Genomic DNA, 8,984 nt, shown 5'->3' on the forward strand with positions numbered 1-8,984 from the left:
CAGTAAGATCTCTTTGAAGGTATCACCCTCATATGGTTCCTACAATTAGGCTAGAAAACCTCGGGGAACCCCATTTAACTCAGCTTACCATGCCAATTGCAGAACTCCAGCTTTACACTATTATATTCACAAAGAATCCATTTCTGAATTTGTGGGGCCCTTAGCCTGCTGCTCTAACCAGTTCTTCTCCCAACTCACTACCAGTATTTGCTACTAATGTTCTCTCTTTTTCTTGTAGTTTGAAAATCCAGAATTTCTGTCACCTAATAGCTGATGCCTATTGCAACCCATTGATTTCCATGAAACCCTATATCTCCCTGCAGCCACACACCCATTGTTTGGAATGGGTCTACTAGATATATAAGAGAGTTCCAGCATTTTCTGTCTACTATCTTCTCCATCTCCTACATGCTAGTTTATTGCTTATCAAATAATAAAAGAGTTTTCTATTCTAGTACATTTGTGGACATTTTTTTGTTTTGGAGATTTCATTTTTAATTATATTTCCCCAGCACTGATTTCCTAGTAATCTTTCTCCTGGAGCAGTTGATGAGCAATTTGTTAATTTCTGGTGTCCAATTACAAGTGTTTTGGGGATTCTGTTGGATGTAATTTTCAAAGTGTAGCCTTAGAAGATTCCACTTTCTCAACTGAAATTTACTGTTCTTAATGTTGCTGTATCTTTACTAAAACTTTAGCAAATATAGTCCTTGGGATGTTTTGTTTCTGATAGGATTGTGTTTTACAAAGACCATCTATGCATTCCTCTCTTCTCTACATTCCTGAGAAAGAAGTATTTTAACTTGATCCTTTGATTACAGCCTTGCAGACATTTCAGTTTTAAAAGGTAAATGTTAATTGCCAATGCCGAGTTGAATGTTAACTAAGGTTGGTGACCTTTCCTTTATTAATATTAATATTGATTGGTTCAGTCTAATTTACCAACAATGAATAGAAGGTCCAGGCATTGCACATAGAGTCAGAAGCATTTGGATTTTCAGGAATTAGGACTTTTGATGCTAGCCTTTCCACTTTCTGAAAGGCTTCCATTTACACATGACTTGAAGTTGTTCTTTGCAGGCAAAATATGTGCAGAGAAATGTCTACTAAAATAGAGACTAAAGCTACTATTACTGAGACCAAGCCACCGAAAATACATCACACAGTGCTTGGGAGAGCCTAAGAGGGAATGGCTTGTTGCTGTGAACCAAGGCAGTTCATAGCAGCTGGTGAAAATGTATCTATCTGGAAGGTCGTTTGCACATAAATGAACAGTTTGCTTCACTGTGGCATGCTCAAGCTCCAGAAGCATGCAGCATTACAAGAAGGGGAGTCTGCTACACCCTTGCCAAGTCTGCAAAACCCAGCAGTTTTCTTTCTTTTTAATGCAGTGATCACAAGTTTACAGCAAGTCAAAGGATTTTCTGTATGATGACTGCCATGAACTCACCAGTGTAGAGAAAAGCAGTAGCAACCTTAAGGAGCCCTGAGACATGAAGGTCCTTGTCTATGCTTAGAGTGTAGAGCAGTCCCTTCATGTGTCCAGCTTTACTCCATTGAGCATTGCCACAGACATTTTCAAAGTACCCTAAGTTCCATAAAAGGAATAGAGGCTGTAGTTCTTGCCCCTTAAAATGACAACATTCAGTTGGAATAAAGAGGACACATGTCCCAAGTACCTGCTGCCTGTCTATAGCATTTTAGTATTCTTTCAGTAGTACCTTCAGTCTTGATTTAAAATGGAGGTCATCTCCTCCAAACCAAAAAGATAAGGTTGTGAAACTGCATCCATGCCCATGAAGGAAAGTTCAAGACAGGAGCAAAAAAACATTGATTTCAAAAATATTCGGTGTGGGGCTAGAGAGATGGCGCAGTGGTTAAGACAACTGGCTGCAGAGGTCCTAAGTCAATTCCCAGCCACCACATGGGAGCTCATAACCATCTGTAGTGGGTTTGGATGTCCTCTTGTGGAAAGTAGGTGTACATACAGACAAAGCACTCATATACATAAAATACTTAAACCTTTAAAGAATTCAGTGTTGTTTATTGGAGCACAATAAAAAGACTTTATTAAGTACTTGTGGTGGTAGACATTGCATAGAAAAGGGTTCTTGAAGTGGAGAGATGGGTTTGGTGCAGCTCTGGCCACAGAATGGAAAGTACACATTCATAGCTAAGGATCAGGGTGGAGGTCAATGGATGGTAGATTCCTGAGAACAAACACCACGTGCAGGAGGGAGTATGCCAATATTACCCTAACAGCATTCTTACTGAAGAAGGGGCAAAGTGATTAGTTACCACCTGAGGGATAACGCAGGGCAAGCTTCCAATCAGGTATGGAGGAACTGTGGGGAAGCAGGGGTTTGTCTAAACTGGCTTAGCAGGGTTTTTTGCTAAAACAATTTTACAACACTGCACAGATGGTCTAGCAGAAGGTCCAGGAATCTGACTAACATTTGGACAAGCAAACAATCTATGTCACTGTCCATTTCTGCTTTGCTTATGCAATTTTATTAAGAAAAAGGAGACTGTGGAAACGGATTTGAACCTGACACACTGGGATCCAACTGTATTAAACGTTTTAACTTTGAATGTTGGTTTTCAATGGGCCTGGCATTTCCCTCTCCTATGTCAGACTGCTTCCCACAGACAACATATGGCTCCAAAAGGCCATGATTCTTTGAGTCAATCAAACTGTCTCCAGTAATTTCTTCAGGGATCTGAGAGCCACAGTCACAGTGGATGGAAGGTGTGTGTGTGTGTGTGTGTGTGTGTGTGTGTGTGTGTGTGTGTGTGTGTGCGCGCGCGCGCGCGCGCTCGAGCATATTGGGTAGTTTCTGGTGTATACTTGTTGGAGTTCATGGTCAAGATGAACTAAACAAAGAGAACTGGCAAGAAATGAAATGTCAAAAGGACAAACTGAACAGGCAAGATGGATTTTAGTAAACACTACTCTGAAGGAGATAGATGGGAAAATTTTCAAATGCTGGGATGAGTTCAATGGAAAATTACTGAAGGACTTTAAGGTGGAGAATTTAAGGTGATTGTGACTAGACCAGGTGGTGGAGTTATGCTTCCTCATAGCCTCCTGCAGACTGACAAGACAGTAACCCTAGATCTTCCTTTTAAATTTTGTTTTCATTAATTTATTTTTTACATTCCAATCCCAGTTCCCCTCCCTCCTTTCTTCCTGATCTCCCCACTCCTCTCCCACATCCCATCTGCTCCTCAAAGGAGGGAAAAGCCTCCCTTAGGAAGTCTATCAAATTTGTCTCTCATCCTGTTGAGGCAGGACCAAGGCACCTCTCCACCTCCCACACCCCTGTGTCTAAGCTGAGCAAGGTGTCTCTCCATATAGAATGGGCTCCACTAAGTCAGTTTGTGATTTAGTATTAGATCTTAGACCAACTGCCAGTGCCCTCTTTCTTAATGTAGGTAACAATGGTGTGAATGGGATAATATACGAACCCTAGCTCTTCTAAAAGTTACTTCTCCAAAGAATATCTCCTGGTCTGAGAGGTCTCTCACTGTGTTCTAGAAGATTTACATTTTAAAGGGACAGAGATAAATTTTACAATTTTGTCTTCCAAAATAAATGTCTTAAGGAAAGGAAGATCAAGAGTTCAACATGATGAAGATGTCTGTATAAAGTTTAGTTAAACTAAGAAATACATTTAGCATGTATTGGTTAGAACACAAGGAAGGGTACAATATGTTTAGTGTGTGTGTGTGTGTGTGTGTGTGTGTGTGTGTGTGTGTGTGTGTGTGTGTTCCTCCTTTTCTGTTCCTATGTTTGGTTTTTCTCTCCCTTCTCCCACCTCTTTTTCTTTCTTCCCAACTTTATCTCTTTCTTTTCCATGAAGCTAAGTCTTGATCATATCTTAATTCTGGATGACTTGATTGTGTCTATTTGACTGAAGATCAAATTATATTAATCATAGATTGACCAATAACCAATTAGAGTGGGTCGATATGTATTTGGCATAACAGTAAATATAATCAATGTTATCATTTAAAAGATAATTAAGATGTTTTGTGGGAAGGAATAAAGTCACTTTTAGTTGCATAAATATCAAATGCCCTAAACTAAGTATGGATACTTTATAATATGCATCAAAGTAAAACATTGCTATGAAAACTTTTCCTCAGAGAATGCTAGGAAATGTCCACTCTCGCCAGATAGGGTACCAACATCAGGCCAATGTAGCAATTCTACCAAAGTCCAATTGAATCAATGAGCTTTATTGGTTTTTACTTACAGGAGTATGAGTGAGTGTTTACAGGAAAATTAGTGACCCCAAAGCAGCCTTGTCATGAAAAAATTCTTATTCTAGCTTGGAAGTTGATGGATTCCTAACTTCAGATAAATTTCCACACTCTATATACTCTAGCACTTTCCACTTGTAGGCTTCTTACTGGTTTGTAACAATAGGTCTTTACTCCAAGCCACCGGAGCCCTGCTGCCACGTTAAGGTCCCAAGTAACATAGAGAGACTTATATTAGTTACAAATGCTGCTTGGCCAATGACTAGGATTTCTCATCTGCTAGTTCAGTCATAATTATCACAAATCTATATATTTTCTAAGACTTATCAGATGCCAGCAGAAGCATCCTCTCTTACCAGGCTCACATGGTGACTCTGCGCTTTCTCCTACCTTTCCCAGAATCCTCCTTGACCTAGTCCCACCTATCTTGTTTTCCTATTGGCCAACAGTACTTTATTTATCAACCAATAAGACAATCATAGACACAGAAGGACCTCCCCCATCATGGGTTCACCAATGTCTTTTATAGATGCATATGTACTGGACACCTAGCTTATGAGATCACACCAGTTTTCTTGATGTGTTCCCACATTGTGCCCCACATACACGGACATAGATGTTCTGAGCAACTATTCACCCCATTTTACATTTTAATTAATTAATTAATCAATTTGTACACATATCATGATGTTCACATTGTGGTTAGAGAACAACTTCATGGAGCTCTGGGGATCATCAGACTTACATTATTGAGCAGCTAATACATTTATTGGATGAACCATCTCACTAGTCCCTAGGCATTATAAATAACCATATTAATGGCATTCTTCTTATTAACCATGGTCACACCCTTTGTAAAACTCTTTCTTGTTGACTATACAGTAGCAATTACCGAAACTGACATAATTTGGATTCTAAAACTAAAGTAACATAGTTCTCTATAGTTTTCCCCTCTTTGTTCCATGGTGCCCACTAGTGACCAGTCAAGAGAAGTGGCTTTTCATCATTTGACATTTTGTTTACCACTAGCAATGGCCAGCCACCAACTGATTAAAAATGGGGAATCTCAATCTCCTTCCCATTCTACTTCCTATGAAAATTTTAAGAAGGGGACATCCCTCTGACTTGGGCCTGGTCTCTCTTTAGAGTCTCCACCATGCTAATAAGGTCTATCTGTCTATAGTGTTACTAACTCATCTAATAAGTCTATTATTCCACAAAAAAATCCCTCAGTGTCCTCTTTAAACTCTGAAGCTGAACTATAATAACTGTTCATCCAGAAAACTTCAGTTATCTAATAAAAATGGTATATTTTAAGAACCTCTCCCTGATATAATATCCCATATTTGACAAGTAAATACAAACAGTATTATTCTACACTTTTCTACAAGTAAAGCTCTATGCTATTCTCTGCTGTGGCTACACTTGTCTTTCACATATGTGCATACACTCCAAACCTGTGGTAGAGGAAAATTCCTTGTTCTACTAATAGAAATTCAGTCATAACTTACTTTTTCTGTTTTGGAGAATTTAATGTGCCAAAAGAGAGAAAGAAAGGGCACAGGAATTAGACATAAAGCATACAATTTATAGTCTTGTCTTTCAATGGAATCAAAGCATAGGAGGTGAAGTTCTTTCCCCATATGAAATGATGTACAGTGACTGCCTGGAGAGACAGCATGAGCATGAGCATTAATGCCTGCAAAGACTATGCTGAAGAGAGAGCTGGGAATATTCACACTAATGTGTACTGTGACTTCTCTGGAGTGACAGTTGTGAGTGCTCACACTAATGCATATATTGACTGTCACAGGGAAAGAGCTCAGATCACAGGCACTTAATAAAAAGACATGGGTAAGTCAAAGAACTAAGGACATGGAGGAGGAGGACCTGACTTGATTTGTACATATGTACATCATGCCTGGCAGTGGCTCACTTTGGCTTAGATGCCTCCTGAGGCTGTCTGTTTTCTTCATGCTGACAGGAGTGCCCTGACAAAATAGCTGTGTGTCATCAAATGTATATTCATTATTGAATTGATACCTCTCTTAGTAACCTGCTGTGCTTCTCATGAAATTTTAAACTGTACACCTAATTTTTTGATGGGTCCTTGTGTGCAAAAACAGTAAAGCTCAAGATAAAGCCTGAAGGAGAAGGAATAGGGAGAAGAACAGGGAGGGGGCAGTGCTTGTTATTTATGACCCCAGCCAAGTACATGAACGGTGCCACATTCTGGTCCATAATTCCAGTTAAATTTCTTAGAGCATGGAGTAGGATATTTAGGGAGATGCTTATTTCCTTGCTCGTTTGCTTTCAAAGAAACCTGTGAGGAGTCACCTTCCAATTATTTTATCATTGATCCCTCAGAGCAACTCATATTCAAATCTAGTGGTCCAGTCCTTAGCCTAAATGTGCCCCTCTCAGCTTTTCTGTAAGTACAATAATCCAAATTGTGGGGACATAGAAGGAAAGAGGCAGGTAAAGTTTTTTTTAATCCACCATAAGCTCTACAATGAAGAGAAGTGACCCCTTTGTCTTGGTGAGCTGAGCTCAGAGAATGAGCCAGAAAGGACAGAACATTCAGAACTTCTGGTTCTGTCTAGCAGGGCACTTGGAATTCTGTCTTCGGTTATATCATGTCTCCATTCCTGGTGTATGTTTATCTGTTCCTAGGCCACTGAATATCAGTACCCTGGATGTGATGACAAAGGCACTAGGCAGGGTTGTGCAAAAATATACTAATATAAGCACCCGAAACCTAAGGATTCTCCTAAAACCAGTTTCTGACATGGTGCCTGGCATGAAAAGGATACCTAAAAAATATTTTCTTTTTGAGTCTTCAGGACATTTCTGATGAACAACTGCAGGGGAAGTATCCCATCCTTGGAACAGAACTTCTGCCCCATCCCGCGGGGCTCCGGTAATTCGTGAGTCTGAGGTGGATCACGCCTGCAAATAATGGGCCGGAAAGAAAGAGCGGGACCAAGCAGATTTCTTGTCAAGGCCCCCTTTATTGATTATTACAAGGGGGTTTTTATAGAGAAAGGAGGAAGAAGAGAAAAAGGAGGTGGGGGAGGAATGAATGTTAATTGCTCTCAGGCAGGTATCCGGAATCTCCTGTGTTAAGGAAGTGGGGGAAGGGATAGGTGTTCGTTGCTTCTCAGGCCAGGTCCTGGAACCTGAGGGGTGGGATGCTGGACTGGCTGGCGGCTAGCTAGGCATGGGGAGTCGCCAAGGCTGGCTTCTGACAAACTTCTGTTTGGCAACTTATGGCTTTCTGGAGAGCATAATTTCCTCTTTAGGGTGATTCCAATGAAACTGTGTATATTAGTCTAAAAAAGGTCAGATTTTCATATGGTGTTTCAAACAACCTTAGTGTTAGTTATTTATCCCTCTCTCCTCCTTCTACTCTCTCATTGCTCTCCCCAGGTAAACCTCCATCCCCATTGTTTCCGCCATCACTGTCATATAAATCATTAGTGTTCCATTACTCCCTTTCCTAAGATTTTTCTTCATCCCTCCCAATTGTCTTCTCCTTGTGCCCACAGTCATCCAGGGATACCAGGAATGTTAAACATGTAGGGTTGTCCTTTTAAAGAAAAGAATGTAAAACCTGTTCTTCCATCCAGAAGGCTGGAAAATGGAGATGAACACATCCTGGTGATCTGCTTTATCAACCTGGGCCATATCAACCTCTCACAACTAGGGCCAGAGGTGGCTAGTAATCTTCTTTCATTACCTTTGTATACAAGGACTTCCCCAAGCTCCCATAACCAGAGTCTGAGGAGGCTAATAGCCCAAATAACCTCTAAGACCATGTCAGATCTTCTATAGGTCATTAAACTAATATAGGTAGGCAATTTCTACAACTCTTCTTGGAAGAAATGACTTAAGTTTCATTAAAATTGTGCCTTTGTGCACCAGACATTGTATAACATCTGGAAATGTTTTCCTAAATTGCACTGTGTTTAAATATCCTGACAATAAACTTCCTGGCATCAGACTCTCTAGAAGTTTGATCTAGTCTGATTAAGTCATACTGAACTGAGTTTTCATTCTCACCTCTTCAATGTTTGTTTTCCAGCCTGCCATGACCTCCACAGACCCCCATATCTTTCCAGTTTCTTGGATTCTATGGGTACTCCAAATTAAACACCCAAACCTAAAGATCCAAAAATAGGATCCAGTTATGGAAAAAATATGTGACATTTGTCTTTCTATATCTGTGCTACATCAGTTAATATAATATATTCCAGTTCCTTCCATTGACTTTAATATTCATTGTTCTTTGAAGTTGAACACAATTCCATTGTATTTATGTACTAAATTTTTATTTTCTGTTCATCAGTTGATAGACATCTAGGATGCTTCCGTGTCTTAACTGTTATGACTAGAACAGCAATGGGCATGTATGAACAAATATCTCTGTGGTAGAATATACAGTCCTCTGGATATATGTCTAGGAATGGTTTATCTTGGCCATATGGCAGATCTATTTCTAGTCTTTCTAAGGAACCACCACACTGATTTCTACAGTGGGGGCATCACTATATACAGTGAATTGTGAATATTGATTTACATATGTTGAACCATCCCTGGAATCACTCCACCTTGATCATGGTGAATGATCTTTTGGCTGTGTTCTAGAATTCTGCTTGCAAATATTTATTGAGAAGTTTTGTGTCTATCTATGTTCATCAGAGAGACTTGCCTATAAT

This window comes from Cricetulus griseus (assembly GCF_003668045.3).
Source record: "Cricetulus griseus strain 17A/GY chromosome 1 unlocalized genomic scaffold, alternate assembly CriGri-PICRH-1.0 chr1_1, whole genome shotgun sequence".
NCBI classification, from domain to species: domain Eukaryota; kingdom Metazoa; phylum Chordata; class Mammalia; order Rodentia; family Cricetidae; genus Cricetulus; species Cricetulus griseus.